Source organism: Solea senegalensis, linkage group LG7 (assembly GCF_019176455.1).
Source record: "Solea senegalensis isolate Sse05_10M linkage group LG7, IFAPA_SoseM_1, whole genome shotgun sequence".
Classification (NCBI taxonomy): domain Eukaryota; kingdom Metazoa; phylum Chordata; class Actinopteri; order Pleuronectiformes; family Soleidae; genus Solea; species Solea senegalensis.
This window is the reverse complement of record NC_058027.1, coordinates 15,605,736-15,623,510: the sequence shown is the minus strand read 5'-3', so window position 1 is coordinate 15,623,510 and position 17,775 is coordinate 15,605,736.

Genomic DNA, 17,775 nt, shown 5'->3' with positions numbered 1-17,775 from the left:
GTGTGGCTCCAAAGCCCCATGATCCTAACAGCACGGTGGCAAGGTTAGATGTCATCCCTTTTACAACCAGCTGTCTAAGACCGCAGCCACACCATAAACTACTACGCTGCCACTTCACTTACACTAATGCCCTGCACAGTAAACACTGTAAAAGCGTAACTTTCATTTAGGTAAAAATATCACAGGGAAACAGCGGCCTGCACCACACTCATAGGAATGGACGAAGCGGCGAAGAGAGACCCGTTTAATTTACACATGGCATCAGCTTTTTTGCAGGCTTGCGTTACTATCCGCTGCCAGACTGGCGTTAACAGAGCGGCGCTGATATCCACAAACACGCAAAAACAACTCCTCCACATGACATGTCATATGAAGAAGTAGGTGTCAACTTACGAAAGCTGCTCACTCCGGCATGGAGACAAAGGCGCCAAAATGGCACCTAGCCACGCAACATACTGTACTTGGTCACGTAAATATCCAACACGGGTGTGCTGGAGAGTGTGTGTGTGCATTTGCTTCGGAATTTGTTTATGTATTCAGTTAATAATAGGGCTGTTAGCGAGTTAGAACTGCCACTGCTGTAGTTACTCAATTCGAAGAAGAGTCGTTCGATATTGACACAATCAAATATCACAATAGTGATTACACAATCATAAAATACATCTGTGGTCAATAAGAGTCTTGAATAATGGTGCAGCTTTCTTAAATGTATTCACACAATGATGTCATTGCATCTCCCTGCTGTGCTTTCAAATGCTGGAGCAGGATCCTGATTAAACACCTTTGGTTTCATTGTGCTTGTGTGAAACTTACAAACCATTGTCAAAATTAGTTCACACATTAAAGACGTTTATCCAACACGACTGTTTTTCAGTATAGCAGTGTTTAGGTCTTCTGTCACTCGATGACATTACGACGCTGCATGTAGGACGTGATTTTAAAATTACAAAAACGTACATGGATCTCAAACTGTGGTACGTTTACCACCAGTGGTACGCGAGCTTCCTCAGGTGGTACTTGGAGGAAAATCAAAAATACTGTTTTAGTGTATATACCAGGGTATGTGATCAGAGTGGAGCTGAGGAATTTTGACCATAGTGCGTAGAAAATGAAACTAATAAATTAAATAATAATAATTAATGTCACCTTATCTTTCAATCCATCTTAATCTAAGGTCACTATACCAGTGTGTTAAGTATATGTGAGGAAGAGGAGGATGATGAGAGCAAATGATCTGATTTGGGAATAAATCTGCCTCCTGTGTAAAGTCTGCAGCTGACTTTGCTTGGCCCATTTACGCCACTGTTTGGTTAATGATAATCTGACACATAACCAGCAGCTCAGTAAACCACGAGTCCTCGTCCACCTCAGCTCAGCGAGGAGCTCAACAAACAAAAGGAACAAACAAGCTTGGTACACACGACGCTGTACTCTCTGTAGTGTGACTATTTACATTAACAGTGTTGATGCCAAAATGACATTCAATCCCAGTTGCACGCAAACATTACCTTAAGTTGCTATTTTAACCCAGCGACCTTTGGGACAAAACATCAACTGACGCTCTCGATAAGCCAGGTTACTACCTGTCCACACAGAGTATTCTGGGTGTCGGGTAAGAGTTATGCACTCTTGTCACCTTCAGTTCAGGTTAGCCATCTCTTTTTTACAGGCGGCAACACTTTCCAACACCTCAGTATCCTGCCACTCTAAGCTCCTGGCCAGACCAATCGGTCTCCAATGTCCTCACAGATGAAATCATCAGCATGAAAATATCTAAGCGGTCATCTGATTACAGACTGAAGTCAGGACCAAAACATAAAGCTGCACACTAATGTTACGTGATCGTCGTGTCCAATGCCAAGCTGCAGTCACTGATGCAGTTTTATTAGACAACGACTATGAGAATGGTCGTAATCACAGGAGACACCTGCGAAGAACCATTATGTAATGAAATGTAAGCACTGATATTTTGTTTTATAAGTAGATAAACAGGCACAGACCCTCAGTGGTACAATTTAAGACTTATTATATTTTTATTCTTAATGTTTTGGTCAGTTTTTCTACGAGAAGTGTTCATATTCAGATTGCCTGAAGGTTTCGTGATTGATTTGATTTATTCATTCATTATAGCATACTGAACTAGCCCCAGGGTCATATTCAAAGAAAAGAAACTTTTCATCAAATGAGGACCTAGAGTTCATTTAGATTGATTGATGACGCACACCAGAATAGGATTCTCAAAATCTGCTCTACAATATCATGCTTAAGAGGATGTTTTTGCACTATTGCAGTACAGTGTTAGACAGAACAAGCACTTTGTGTGAAAATAGTGGTCCTCCAAGCCAGATGCACCATGCATACCAACATGCTGACATCTAGCAGGAACCATGTTGAATATATACAACCTTTAGTAAATAACCACATTAAAATCTCCTAAGCATTAATCACAGCTTCTTAGATCGGACAGATCAACAAGAGAGAGAATAGTTCAATCTAATCTTAATGGTAATCTATCCAGGAGAGATAATTTAGATCAGACAGATTGACATAGCCAAGGCTAACATGGCTACTTAAAACATAAATTATTCTGTATTTACACAAAACAGAAAGAAAGTGAAGTCAAATAGACCATTGTTTTTATCATAAAGTGCTATTGTAGACGGAAAAGATCCCAAAAATGATACATTTCACACTTCAGTGAAAATTATTATGACCATGAAAGGGCATCATTTAATTGATGATCTAATTTGTGTTGGGTCATTTGTTAAATGGTAAGATCTAAATCTACAACGCAACATAAGACAAACTACAGATGATATAATAATCAGATGATCCGCCGGCTCATATAACTGTTCAATACTAAGAACAAAATCTTTCGAGTTCATAAAGCTAGCCACACCCGACACCAAGTGCATGTTCATATATTTATCATTTATCATCAGTGAAGCCTGTTTGTGACATTAAAATAACTGCACGCTGTGCGAGTACCTCAGTGACAAGTGATTTATTGGTGAAATATACCCTGGTAGTAAAAAGCCAAAATGGGAGCTTTCAGTGTGAGCTTAAATAACACAGACTGTGCCACAGTAACCCCTATAAAGTACGTACGTCTCTGGTCAAGCAAACAGTGACATCTATTAAAAAGAAGGTGAAGGATATCCCGTTAATTAAGTAATTAAGTAAGTTCAATCGTTTCCTGGACATGGACCTCCCCCTGTACCACTTGTCTCTTCTCACAATTAACAGGATCTACATGGGTCTGCTGGAGCAGCCACACTTTGAGTCATACTTTCCATGTTTTCCAATGAAGTTCACTATGGTCCTTGTGACATAGACATGTCTTCAGCGGCCCAAGTCTGCAGTGGTGCGAGGAGAACCTTTGAGTATGAACGCTAGCTACTTCACAGTTTGTGAGTGCAGAGCGAATGCATCGACTGCGTATGCGTCAATTTACAGTTGAGTTGGTGGTATACTGACATAGAACATGGAAAGTATGACCCAAGCCAAACACCAAGACCCCAAATCTAATGTTTGACCAACCAGACAGACAATCAAGCAATGAACTGTGCAACTGTCTGGGCATGTACATTGCAAGTAAGGACCCTCTGAGCAAAACAGACGGAATAAAAATATATATATGGACAACAAATTACAAAGTGGAGAAGTGAGAAGGTGATGAGATACAGAGTGCTTGCAGTCAATCTGTCATTGTGAGACAGGTTAGTTGATGCGTCCAAATGAAAGTCCCTTTCGAATAAGGCCAAGCCTACACTGATGTTTCAGGCCTGACGTGCTTGCAGTCAATCTGTCATTGTGGGACAGGTTAGTTGATGCGTCCAAATGAAAGCCCCCTCTTGAATAAGGCCAAGCCTCCACTGATGTTTCAGGCCAGGTGTCCAGAGGAAAGATGCACTCTCTTTTTGGTATGTGCATGAGGTGCTAGCAGCATATCTGAGTGGCTGCTAAACACAGGGCCACTCACTGGGCAGAGTATGGACTAGATGCAGGGCAAACAGCCATGCCCTCTAGTGTTCAACCAGTGCAAAGTGGTTGCAAGTGGTTGGGAAAAAATTTGACACTTTCCATGTGAGATAATCCATTTTGTCTTCAGTAGTCAAATCAATTTAGCGTCAGGGGAGTTTAAAGCAAATGCAGCTTACAGATATTTTAACAAGTTCAATCTTAAAAGAACAAATCTGGGGTTTTGTTGGCAAGAAATCATCTGCCATCCTCTGCAGCTTTAGATGCCCTGTCAGCTGCAATTATTGTGCAAATACGTATGTGGAGTTGTGCACTCATTGTTGGATGGTTGCCATTGAAACTGTGGTAACACCGTTGAAACGCACCATTGTGTGTTTATAATAGACGACTGCCAATAAATGTGCCAGTAAAATGCATTAAAGCCTGGGCCTTTTTCCTGTTTTACTGTTCAGCAAACGTGTATTAATCACCATGACAAACTCATTCAAAGTAACAATAAATATCTATAGATTGACCTGAATCTAAATATACATTACACACAATTCATATTGTTGCATAAATAGAATTGTAAAGACAATCTACACCACTATGATAACAATAATAGAAAATATGGAAGATAATGAATAACAGTGATATAATCTGCTTTAAGTAGGCTGCCCTCAAAAAACAGGTCTGTTTTGTGGCATCTGAGTCTGCTGAAAACACAAAACTATTTGGTAAAATCTATTACTGGGGGATTCCTGATTACTCTGTAAATATATCCTCCCTTTAACTGTAATTGATCCAAAATTGAGAATACTCCAAGCGCCAAGTCAAAAACCTTTTAGATGATATGATCATAGAGCAAAGAAGTTCTTATTGATTTCTTCCATTTCTTGCACATATCACTAACGGGGGGAGCTCAAATTGGCTAATATTATTTATTGGATCATAAAAAAAAAGAAAGAAGGCCATAATATAACTTATTAAAGATGTCAAATGGATGAATTAAAAAAATCGTATACTCACTGCCTTTATCTGAAATGGAAGCTTTTGAGTTCAAGTTTTAAAGCATAGCGAGCATAAGTAATAAGCCAATTAATTAAAAATAACAAACAAAAATTAAATTATTATGAGCTTTGGTATGAAATACAAATTGATTTCCTGAAATAGTCATATCTGAAATAACCAAGTCCCCCAGCAGGACAACTGAAAACAACTAGGGTTATGGATTTTTGGCAGTAGATGGCTGTTGGTCAGGTTGATATTATTCCAGCTGGTCTGATGGTGTGGACATAAAAGAAAAGAACAGGGTAGACAGAAAGCCGTGGACCTGCGAAATGGTTTTCAATCAGCTAGCGAGAAAGTATTTAGGTCTCTAATGGAAAACGATTAAATTAACACCCTTATGAAAATGGGCAGAGGAATACATGATAGTAGATGGAGAAATAGAGGCGCAAGATTGGAATTTCTGTGACCTGAGGTTACGCAGGGACAGTGACACTTAACTAATGTTAGAAGAAGAATAAGGGTTGTTGTGATAAGCTCACCTAGAAATAATGAGGCAGTAGTGGGCAAAAAGAAAAAAACAACAAAAAAAAAGAAACAGGAGCTTTATGCCCATATTTGGTGAAACAAGGAGCTCTTAGGGCATGCTGCTACTTGGGCACCAACAGGGATGATGATGCTTGTTTGGCCAGCATTTCAAGTCATCACACTCAGGCAGGGCAAGGAATGTCACTGGGGAGTTGGTCAAATGGACTTCTTTTTTCGTCGTAGTCTATAAGTATGTAATGTTTCACAAAGTATTTAGTTAGACTTTACAAGCATTCCATTGTCACTGTAATAAAGCATGCAGCCAGTTAACGATCAAGCTCAAATTACAATACACTTCATAATCATATCTGCCAAATCTCATATTCACTCTCATAGTGAAAGTTAAAAGTGCAGGAAGATAAAGAGCAGGTAGAAACTTGCCCCTTTGACGAGTCAAAACGCTCCACCCAGTCTTTGCCGGGAGTACGTCGTGAGTAAGCACCAATACCCCCAACATACACAGACACTTACACAACACATCATTTCTTTTAATCAGCAGCTAGAACACACTATCAGCCTCTGTGCCAAAACAGCCATTATAAGGACAATCACATGGAAATTAAAATCAGGATGACAGATTATTAAAAAAGCACTAAATTCAAATTAGTAGAAATCATTAGCAATGCAGTGTGGAAAACATTCAGCCATAGGGTCTCGTTTTTAATTTCTGGTGAGAGTTTGTGTCACTTGTTAAAATGTGCTGTGGGTTCCGTTGTATGAGCTGTGACTACTTGGATAAAAGGCCTAAAATTAACTTGTTTTAACTATGCTGCAAATCCAACAGTCAAATAGTTAAACAGTAATAGTAAGAGAAATGAGGTGAGTGTTTTAACGATTCCAATAAACCCAACAGAGGAAGACATTTTACCGCTTCACTTCCCGGAACATATATATGGTATATCACATTTCAACCAAAACATGGATAGGGATATGATGTGTTTTTTTTCATACCGGCCGGGCCAGTCCTAACATAATGCAAGTAATGCTCATTAAAAGCTCAGAAAAGCAGAATATTTGGCGGAAAAACTACCAGAGATACTGGTCTAGTCTGCAGAAAAACAGAAAAATACAAACACACAGGGCACAGTGTGAAGAGACTTATTCTGAGCCATTACACAGCGACAGGTCGGTCATTAGCAGAATATCTGTGCTCCTGTTGCTCAGCGTGCAACACTGTATGTGTGCGTGTGTCAAAGTAAGTCAATAAACTCAGCCTCCTCTGAAATGCCAACCTCCGTCAATACTAATAATCTCAACCTAACCCAACAGGCACAATTTCATATTACACATGCACACAGAGAACACACAAATTCATAATTGCTCCAACCCTCGCAGACAACCACACACATGCACATAGGACACTCATTGACATAATGTTTTCCATAGCCCTTTACTCTAACCTTACCAACTAAATGCCTTGTCCTGACCTAAAACTTAACCCTCAAAGCCCCTCAAAATGTCCTCTCAAAAGAAGAGGTTTACATCAAAATCTGTCCTCCGAGCCTCCTACACACACATACTACAGATTGGGTTATTGCAGAGTAAGCTCACTGCTCCCCACAGGCCATTATTGGAGCAGCATGGGAACACAGATGGGCAACACTGCTGTAGTGACCTCATGGCTGCCCCCATGGAGCCAGACTGTAATCCTAAAAACACAAAGCCTTGCATTACCACCCACTAGAAAGGCCAACACAACATCCATCCTAAAACAAACTTCTGCTGATCCCGTCTAATGATTTGCCTCCTACAGTGAATATAAATAAAATGTCTGCAGTCTACTTTAGACTTTCCAAAACTTCTGCAGAAGAAAGTGTTCATTTGATGCAGTTAAGAGAATATTGGGTTTAGATTTTAGACATTTTGACAGAAGATGTCTTAAAATTTTAATTCACCACAGAAGAAAAATAAAGAAATGCAATTTAATGGCAAAAATAAAGAGAATGAATTTGTGTTGTTTCTATTGCAATTCACTCTTATTGATGCACATGTCCATGTGATCCAGGATGTAGTATTTTACTACTTTATTTGATCTGCCAGCTCCACTTTCTGTCATACAGTTTATTTCAAAAGGTTGATCTGACAGCAATAAACTAATATTTATTCAATTTATTCTATTATTTCTGACATTGATTATCATTTTGGATGAAGGGGAAATTAAATTAAAATTTAAATTAAAATTTTTTTCCTTTCTTTTTGTTGAGATCCCTTGTATTCTTTTTTGACAACATTTCCACCATTATGAAGTATGAATATTTATTTCCCAGCCGTGGCAGCGACCAGACCAGTAATTTATTCTGACAGTTGCTTGTCAGGGAAGATGAAGAGCATTGAAGTCTGACAAAGGATTTAACTCGATTGGAACTTTCATTCTATACCCACTCGAAAAACCAAAAGGCAAAGAAAACACAGACTTTGAAAATAGGGGAGGGAGAAAAAGAGGATTTTTCTAATCCTCCAACAGCCACACACAGGGCTGCCTATTGGGCATCTCTGCTGAGGAAGACCTCTACTTAATGATGTTTAGCAGGTATTCAATACCCTAAAGCAAACTTTTTTTATACCAAGTAAGAAAAAATCAAGCTCTCGAAGTAACAGTTTGAGAACCACTGGCCCTAAAGGCTGCTCAACAGCGCAATGACTTTTCCTTGCGGGTTCTGGAGGCTACAAATCATTCAAGTTCACACACACAAAGAGCAAATCAATTACTATACAGCAACAACATTCCCCATCATTCTGTAATAAGGCATTTTTTAAGAGAGTGATTCATATATTTCATTATTTCTCTGATTACCTGAGAGCAATTTATAGTTTGTACAAAATTCAAAATCAATTTAAAAGTGGAGTGCATTACACACACACACGGTGAGTGTCATAAAGTCATGACTGGTAAACATCTTTTCAGCAAATTCTTTTTTTCTGGTGTCCTTTCAGAACAATTGAGACACTCACGCACGTTGATTGAGTTACACAGTTGCCATGGTCAGATTACAGCACTTTAGAAAAATGTGACACAGTGATTTAGCTCACTGCACACACTAAGTGCCCAGAGTGTTATCCATTTCAAGCTTAACTTCACTTCATAAAAGAATTTATTAGCGTCATACCACAGCATGCTTTCCAATGGATTCCCAGTTTTTATTAAAGTGAAATCAGGATAATTTAAGATCCTTTTACAATCGTCAAAAACCCACAAACACCCAACTAACATTTGACTGCAGGAAAATGGCTATCAGCTGTGCCTCTGAGCAGAGGTAGAAACATTTGGATAAATGTGCCATTTTTTTCAATTTACCTTATTTTGTCAGATATTTTGTATCTGTATCTGTACCTGTTTAAACACAGCATTCAAGCTGGAATGTGAAATATTACAGTGGATGTGGAAAGAGGGACTGAAGTGAAAGATATCTTGAATTTTCTTTAACCTGCTGCCATTACACTTAATTACACAGCATGTGAGGTCTGAAGAAATGGCACTCAAACAAAATTGTCATTGGTGGTTAATTTATGAATAAAGTTTCATTCAAATGTATTTCCTACTAGCAATTGAGCAACTAATGGTTATATATTAACACCTTTTGTTTGGGAAATCAATATTTTACGCCATGAGATTTTGTGAGGCCAAACGATTACTTGATTAATAAAAATAATTATTGACAGATGAATCAATTATGGAAATTATTGTTAGTTCCAGCTCTAAACACAAATAATTGCAACTGAGTACGTTGTTTGTGTAGTATCCACTTGAGAACTATTTCATAGACATCATTATCCATTTTTTAAATACAAAGATCCATCAAGTAATAATAACTGGAATGCGCTCTTCTCCAATCCCTGTCCTTTTGTTGAACAGCCTTGAAATCAGAGTCGCTTCAACTTCCGAACAATACATTCCAACTGCATCTGGCTCCTCTTTCCTGCCACACAATCATCAACACAGCCCAGCCCTGCTCTCTGTTTGGTAAAATAACACCACTTCGATGGGAGGGGAGGTTTCCACATTTCATCCTCATGGTGTATGTCTAGGTGGGGGGGACAACAGAAGAAAGACGGGGTGAGATCATTAGTAGGACAAAGGGGCAGTAAAATATGCCCATTTCCTTTAAAAAAATAAAAGGCTGCTAGTCCAAAATCTTAAATCCTATAAACTAGCACACAAGTGCACATGCTGCAGAAATACTAAGCCTCACACAAACAGAGCGATAACAGATTGAAAGCCTGATTAACCCTGACCAGTAGTGAAATTGCAGTTAATTTATTACTGACCCATGGCTGGTGCTCCTTCATGGAGTACATGACCTCGCCATACATCCAATTACATACAGCCAGAACACCGATTACATCACCCCAAATAGCTGAGGCATGTCAGAGATATTTTCCTGTTAAAGGGGAATTCTTTCTTTTTCTCTCCACTGTTGACAAGTGCTTGCCGATTGCACGGATGTCCTTACTTGCATTGCGATATTGTTGACAATATGAGTTGACAAGGTACAAACAGCATTTGATAGAGTAATGCTTATCAAACTTGACAATGTTGAGAACTTATTTCAAAACACATAGTAAACTGATGTTACACAAGACGTGACTGTTCAACAAAAACACCACCACAATAAACAGACACAGCAAATCAATACAAGCGGGAAACAGTGTAGCTGAGAGCAAAAGCAGAGGGTCACCGTCATGTCAATCTGACAGTAAATGTAGAATATTAGTTGTATTGTTTCTCATAAAAAAACTGTGTAAAGCAAATGCAGACTGAGCATAAAAAATGATGGACTTAAGACTGAAAGTAGTTTCTCTCCGGGCTTATCTAGAAATATGGCTCAATAACCGGAGCCATAGTGAGTTTAATGCTCTCATTGTAATGATATAAAAAACATCAGCACACTTGACCAACTTCTGGTTTGGTAGTGAGGTGCAAAAAAAAAACCACTTCATTTACAATTCATACAGATAAGGAATTCATACAGATAAGGAAATGAGAGCACAGACTGTGGCTAAACCAGCTCTGTGTTTGTGCACAGTGTGTGAAAATGTTGCTTCTCTACACGTTTGTTGGATACCTGAGTGTTTCCTGTTAATATTCTGTACAAACACTGATGAACAGCGATGCAGTGCAGTGTAGAGCATAAGGAGGAGAGGACAGAGCTCCTTCAACAGACATGCACTTGAATACACTCTTGAGGGGACCAAAGCAGGTGAACATTGCACCTTTACATGTTTGTCGAACAATAAGTATGATACCGGAGTGTTATTACCGTCGGTTCACTTTAATAATCCGGACATGCACTGAGGAACAACGTCCCCAGTGCTTCAAAACAGAGAATGTTGCTGACTTTTGCACGTTTTTAAACCTAAATCAGAAGTCAGCGACCTTGAGTTTCGTGAAAGGTGCTAAAATCATCTGGAAAAGTGAACACAGTTGGTCCTGCTTACATGGTGCTAAAAATGCAAATGCCAGGTGTGAAGTGGGGGCCGGAGAAATAGCACGTCACATATTTGTTCAAACTTGATTTTTTGACTTCTAGCATTTGTCAGGCTGTGTGTGTGTGTGTGTGTCATCCTGTCTGCTCTTTCACAGGATGAGGTGGGATGTAGTAGTTACATCAACGGCAGTGTATCCTGCTCATGCAAGCTTTGCCAGACTCTGCTCTGCTCTACCAGATGCATTTTTTCCCCTATGCAACATTATTTATTGATGGCTATCCTGGTATGACGAGAATTTCAACAATAACATAACAGGGTTCCATAAACAAATTATGGGCTCAAGCCAAGCCTTCAGCTTTGTTTACTCGTTACTCTAAGTGATTTGGCAGCATTGTTGGCATTCTTTGGCTGAAATAAGTTCCTGTCAATAGTTGACAGACACCATTTGGCTGAAGAATAATGACATCATGCAAGCACGCCTGAACAAAAAAACAAAAAACTAAGAACAATCTAAAGCGGAAGTTTACTGCTCTTGTGTTTAAAAGAAACTACATCAAAATTCCAGAGTGAATAAACTTGTTCAAGGAGTGCTAGAAGATATAGTTTCCTCAAACGATTTCATTTCTTCTCTGGCCAGAATTCACTTACTGTTTATCCTGCTTTGAATTCCTCCTTGCCTCTCCCACTTGGAAATGTATATATGTATTCTTAGATATAGTCTTCCCTACCAGGAAAGAATGAATTAATTCAGGCCCGAGTATTGTGCAACAATGAAGAAAAGCATGCATAAAAAAATTCGGAATAATTTATCATGCCATCAATCTGATGCCTCGATTTTATTTATGATTTATTTACAAGTAATGAACATCAAAGGAGTGTAAAGGTGGATCCAGAGATGACGGTCTGATATGACATGAATGATTACCTTTGGCTGCAGACAAATCAAAATCAAGGTACAATACGTTTTTAAATAAATGTATAATGAGCATAAACCAACAGTCAGATGTACTGTGCTCTCTTTTCAGAGGAATGAGGTGGGAAAGTTCTAAAATCATCACTCAGGCCTGTGTAAATGTCAGTCCTGTTTCCACAACACAGCTTGCCTCGAGCTCTTCCTGGGGCCATTTTCTTTTCAAAACAAATAGTACATAAAAAGCCGCAGGGCAAAAACAAGTTTTGTTTCGCCTAAATTTCTATCTACTTTGTATTTTCTTTGCTTCTGGCCTCAGGAGCAAGACAATTACCAATGCAGATAGTGTGGATGGCTCAGCACACATGGCTCCTCTGGCATTGTGTCTTTCTCGTGGAAGCCATGGTGTGCTAGATGCTAAGCCGTGCAGAACTGTAATTACTGTCTATGAGCAAGGTTCCAAAGCTACTGCTCGACTCTGTGAAGAATTAATTCTACACCACAGCCTCTCGCGAGGTCACTAAAGTTAGTTGAAAAGCACAGACCTAATGGGTATTCTGCAAGTGTTCAGGAAATTTTTCTGTGTTGATTATGCAGTACTCCTCTGTATCACTGGGAGAGTCGATTGGTGGGACTTGGAAGGGCACAACCCTTTACAGAAAAGTCCAAATTTAAAGAGTTCTGGTACATTTAGGGTTAATGCTACTGGTCCTTTATATACTACGAGTAGTTGTTACTTAATGGTTATTTTTAGGGATGAGCCGATATGATACTCGGTATCGGTAATGGTCCGATGCCAGTCAAAATCACAAAAATGTAAATAAAACTCAAAGATATTTGTTACACAGTTGGAGAATTATATCTTTGAAATAGTTTGAACTGGCACAAATGTGTTGTTAACAGCTCCATTGTGTAAAAGGTCTAAAATTACTGAATCGGCAGATACTCCGTGTTTATATCGGACACAAAAAAGTGGCATCATACATCATCCATAGTTATTTTTTAAAAGTTGAATCTGGAATTAGAAAATTAAGAACCTTTGTTGGGTTATTCCAAGGAAGTGTATAACTTTCAGGCTCTTACATACATATGTTATTAAAGAACATATTAAAAAGGTAAAAATCTGCTCAACATAGATTTACTCACAACTTCAGAATCAGATTATCCAATCACAGCCCTGTGCATTCACATATAGCATCAGTACATTTGCAAGGGAAACGCCAGTATAACACCTTTAATGGCAAGTAGATCACCTCAGCAAAACCCTTACACACACACACACAGCTAGCTAGTCTTCTTGGGACATTGCATTGATTTCCATTCATTTGGAAAGCCTGAACAAAGTGTTATTGTGTATCACTGAGGGTGTATGCTGATGTGTTAGAGAGTCATATTAATATTACTAATTTGTTCCATTGATGATTGTCGAAGGGGAAGAGAAATTCACCACTATCAAGATAAAGTGGGAGCTTTTTATCACGATGCACTAAATATTCATACATCTTCCCATCCTGAAGAGCTACCAGATAAATCAAAACATTGTGAATAGTGAAAGATTATTTTCATGTATTGTTTGTTCTTCAGCTATTTTACTTGATTAACTGAAAGGTTATTAAGCTGTTAAGTGTCAAAACGTAGTAATATTTTAATCGGGACTTCCCAAACTTGAAAATTAAATTATCATTGTTCAGAAAAATATCTACATTCAGAGGTGCAACAAAACATTTCACATTACAGAGGCTTATATTAGAAGCTGCTTCAATTCAATGAATGACTTATGCAAATAGTTACTTTAGTAATAAGGTACTAATCGATTATTTAACGAAAATGTTCAATATACTTTTATAGAAGAACAAAAACTAAAGACTAACTTAAAAGTGTAATCGATTAAGCCACTTTAAAATAGCTGTCAATTCATTTAGTAATGGATTTATCATTAATGATTCATTCAAAACCTCAAAACTTCACCATGTTATAAACATATATACACACACACACACACACATACATACATACATATATATATATATGCAGTTAACTCTCAGGGGAGCATAGAAAACCAACAAGTGTCCACTTTTAAGAGGATAAAATGAGAAATGGATTAAGCCGATTAATGCCTGTTGTTGGTTTATTTAGTAATCGACCATTTATTACAGTCCTGGTGTTGGTGTGAAACTTTTATGGAGCTTTAAAGAGGTCGTGAGTTTGGTCTCAGGCTCTTTGACAGCACACAAAAGAAACGTCGGTGAAAAAAAAAGAAAAATGCCCCGCAGCGTTTTTGAGAGGGACTGTGGGTGTCCTCGGTGATAACCACCAGATACTACCGGCTGTTTGGCGGAGTTATCTTCTTTGAGAGGAACAACACAACAAGCTGGTAAAGTGATATGAAGGCCAGGCCAGTAAAATCAAAGCTAAATCATCATCTGCTCGTGGTGCAGGTGCTTCTACTTTCAGGCAGTGGTGTATTCAGCCACCGTGGGAACATGCCCGCAGTTAACACGGTTGTTATGGACGAGACGGGGGTTCGAGAGTCGACGAAACTGCCCCGGTGAAAAAAAAAAACCCACAACGTCCGCCACCAGCTTTGTTTGTCAAAAAACACAACCGTTTCAATGGAGGTAGAAGCAAAACTAAGCCATTACAACAACAACAAAACAGGAGCGTTAAACTTACTGTGATGGTAACTTCGTGCTTTTTCAATCGATATTTGAGGCTCTTCATCTTGTTTTGTGTCGGTTTCCGCTGTTAAAAGTCCACTCTGTTGACTGAGTTCATGAACTAAGTAAAACACTGAGCTAGAAAGTTCATACGAACTAACTTTTCCTCGGCTCCCTTTTTTCCCTCACTGAGCCAGTTTCACCTGACGCCTAACCGCAGGCTCAATCGGCGGGCTTGATTGACAGCCTCCGCGGCAAACCGAGTTGAACTTTTCACGGGGCGGCTTGGACTTCAGCCAATCAGCAACGCTGTAGGGCGGGACTTCCGGGTAAATTGCCGTTGAGCGAGGTGGGAGGCATCCTGGGACAGAGGAGCAGGAAAACCTGGCGTGATGTCACACACTTACCTGGAGACGTGGGAAGTACCTGAGGCAAGAAAACTACAAATACTTCAACATTAACTGCCCGGAATTAACTCAAGCGTTAAAAAATATACGAATATCTATTTAAAAACGTGTGTAAGGTGTCGTGTAGTACATGTGTGCTACTGTAGTCGTCAGTCAGGTGGAAATCAAAGGTACTGGAACTTCAGGGCCGGCACAAGACTTCATGGGGGCCTAAGCTAAATTAGATTCGGACCCTTTATCAATGCCAGTACATTTTATATATATATATTTAAAAATGCCATGCCTTAACTTGGGTAATGTTATCGTCATGCACAAGCAATAAAGTAAAATAAAAATAACACAATGAAATGCTTTAGGGGGGCCCCCTGGTGGTTACAGGCGTTTAGTTAATGGGCCGGCTCTGGGGCAGGTAAAAGGTTATTTTAACAACTCAGAGCAGTGTATAACTGTGCCCTGTTTTAAAATGAGTTAATTCTTAACCAGCAGTTACGTAACCATTGTCAGAGAAGTTCACACACACTGATTTAAATGATTAAGCCGACCGGCTCCACACCACTCTCTCTCTCTGTTTCTCAATTGGTGTTTAGATTTTGTGTCGTCATTCCTGCACTAAAAAAATGCACTAGTAAAGCAAGTAGAGTGAATTCTACTGCTCAAAAAAAACAATAAATGCTTCGTGTCCCCACCAGCCAGAGATAAAGCAAGTCACACATACAGTATGCAAGTCCCAAAGTCATTCCTCAAGTATCAAGTAAGTCAAGTCGAGTCCCTGCTTTAAATCAAGCAGGTTACAAGTCAAATTGTATGAAGATTGAAGATGATTTCCCACATATCTTTAAAATATCATTATTTAAAATATTAGGCTAAAAAAACGGCAGGTTTTGAGCACTTATCATGACCAACGTTTGTTTTCAAGGTGTTTGTGTCACTCGGTTGCCAGGTTTGTACGCAAGCACGCCAAAAAACAGGCGTTTTCCGTGTTTCAGAAACAAATCTTAACGGTACCTCCTAAATATTTGAGAATCTGTAAATATCCCGTGAACAAAATGTCTTTTTTGCTCAAGTCTAAGTCGAGTTGTGTCCTCAAATCTGCGACCTAAGTCACATCACGTGAAATAATAGAATGTTGCACCCCCTGTGCTCTTTGTTAAGAGCCATCAGTTACATTAAGGACATTTTTAACTAAATACTACACGCTGTCAAACATGTCTTTGCCCTCGAGCTATGACTCCATTGCAATAGTGTTACCATGGCGTTACTATGGAGTTGCCATGGAGCTGTCGGCGCGCTTCAGCCCGTAAAGGCTGAAAGCTCACTGCCCTCACGGCACATGATTATCCAGGCGCAATTAATGACTAAATGTCAATGACAATTTTTCTGTCTCATTCCCACAGAGTTTAGCTTAACACGTGATTTGAATGCACAGACGTGTATTTAACGTTCAGAGCAAACTAAATGACATTATTATTAAAGTGACGTGAATTCCAGATACCAGATTCCAACTATTGATTTTAAAAAAGAAATAATTCACACAGTCTGAGAAAGAGTTGCTTTCAGAGAAAGTCTGTGTATCAGAGGTCTCGTACGTGTGGGTTGACACTTTTATTATTATTATTTTTTTTATATTTATAGATTAATTTTGCCTCATAAAGGTTTTTTGTATTGTAAACAATATCTCTTTACGTTATTGCTGGATTTTGTCTGAATATTGTGATCTAATTTTTCAGAACAGTTGTTTTTTTTCCCCCACACAATTAAGACTTCTTTCACTTCACTCACCCCCTGCTGACAAGATTTGAAGCTTAATTTTATCCACGTCGTAGTTCATTTATTTGACCTGCTATAGACCTTGAGTCATTAAGATTAAAATAAAGCTTTGGAGCAAAAGAAACGACTATATAAAAGACTACATTCACATTTAAGAAGCTGAAACGATCAGAAATCGACAAACCGATTATCAAAATAGTTGACGATTAATTTAGTCATCGAGTAATTGTTTCAGCTCTAAATCATATAATGTCTGAGACATGGTTGATCACTTGGAATCTTAACTGTAATTTAATGTAAACAGCCACAGATATACAGTATACGAACTGATACATTTATTTGATTACTTTATAGTTACTTTAACTTAGTATTTGCAGTTTATCACCTGGTCTTTTTTCAAATACTTTACTTTTTACAGTATATGTGCCTTTTTACTTTGTTCAGCTAACACTTAGCATTTACTTTACTGATAAAACTGCATGTTGCAGCTGGAAAACACACACGTGTTGTTGAACCTTCAGTTTGTCTATTGTGAGCTACTGTAAAAACTGGAGATCCTGAAAAAAAAGGCAATTCATACCTGATGATATCTAATATAGCTAAAAAAATATTTGCAATTTCTGCCAAAAGAAAATGATTTCACCTTAATTTTACACATTGGAACTTTAACTTCAGATTGAGTCGGTTGATGTTGTGCATCAGTGTTTACAAATAATAATCCTAAAATGTTTTGTCTCAAATCTCACTGAAACAAGCACTTTGTGGGCCTTTTAGATTTCTTTTCTCCATGTGCACATCAATCATAAGAATTGTCGCGCTCGCTGCTGCTTCCTGCGGCTCGTGCCCCAACTTTACATTTTTCATGTGCATCCAGCATGAAAGAGAGATGTTTTTTTGCTCCCGTCTATTTCAGGGGAATGTTAAATCATATTCTATAGGCCCTTTGAAGTCTTTTATGCCAGATGTGCTGAAGTACAGTCGCGGGCTGAGCCGTGTGTTGATATCACACAGTGTTAGCCGTGAGCCTCATTTTATTTCCAGCGTAGTTCTT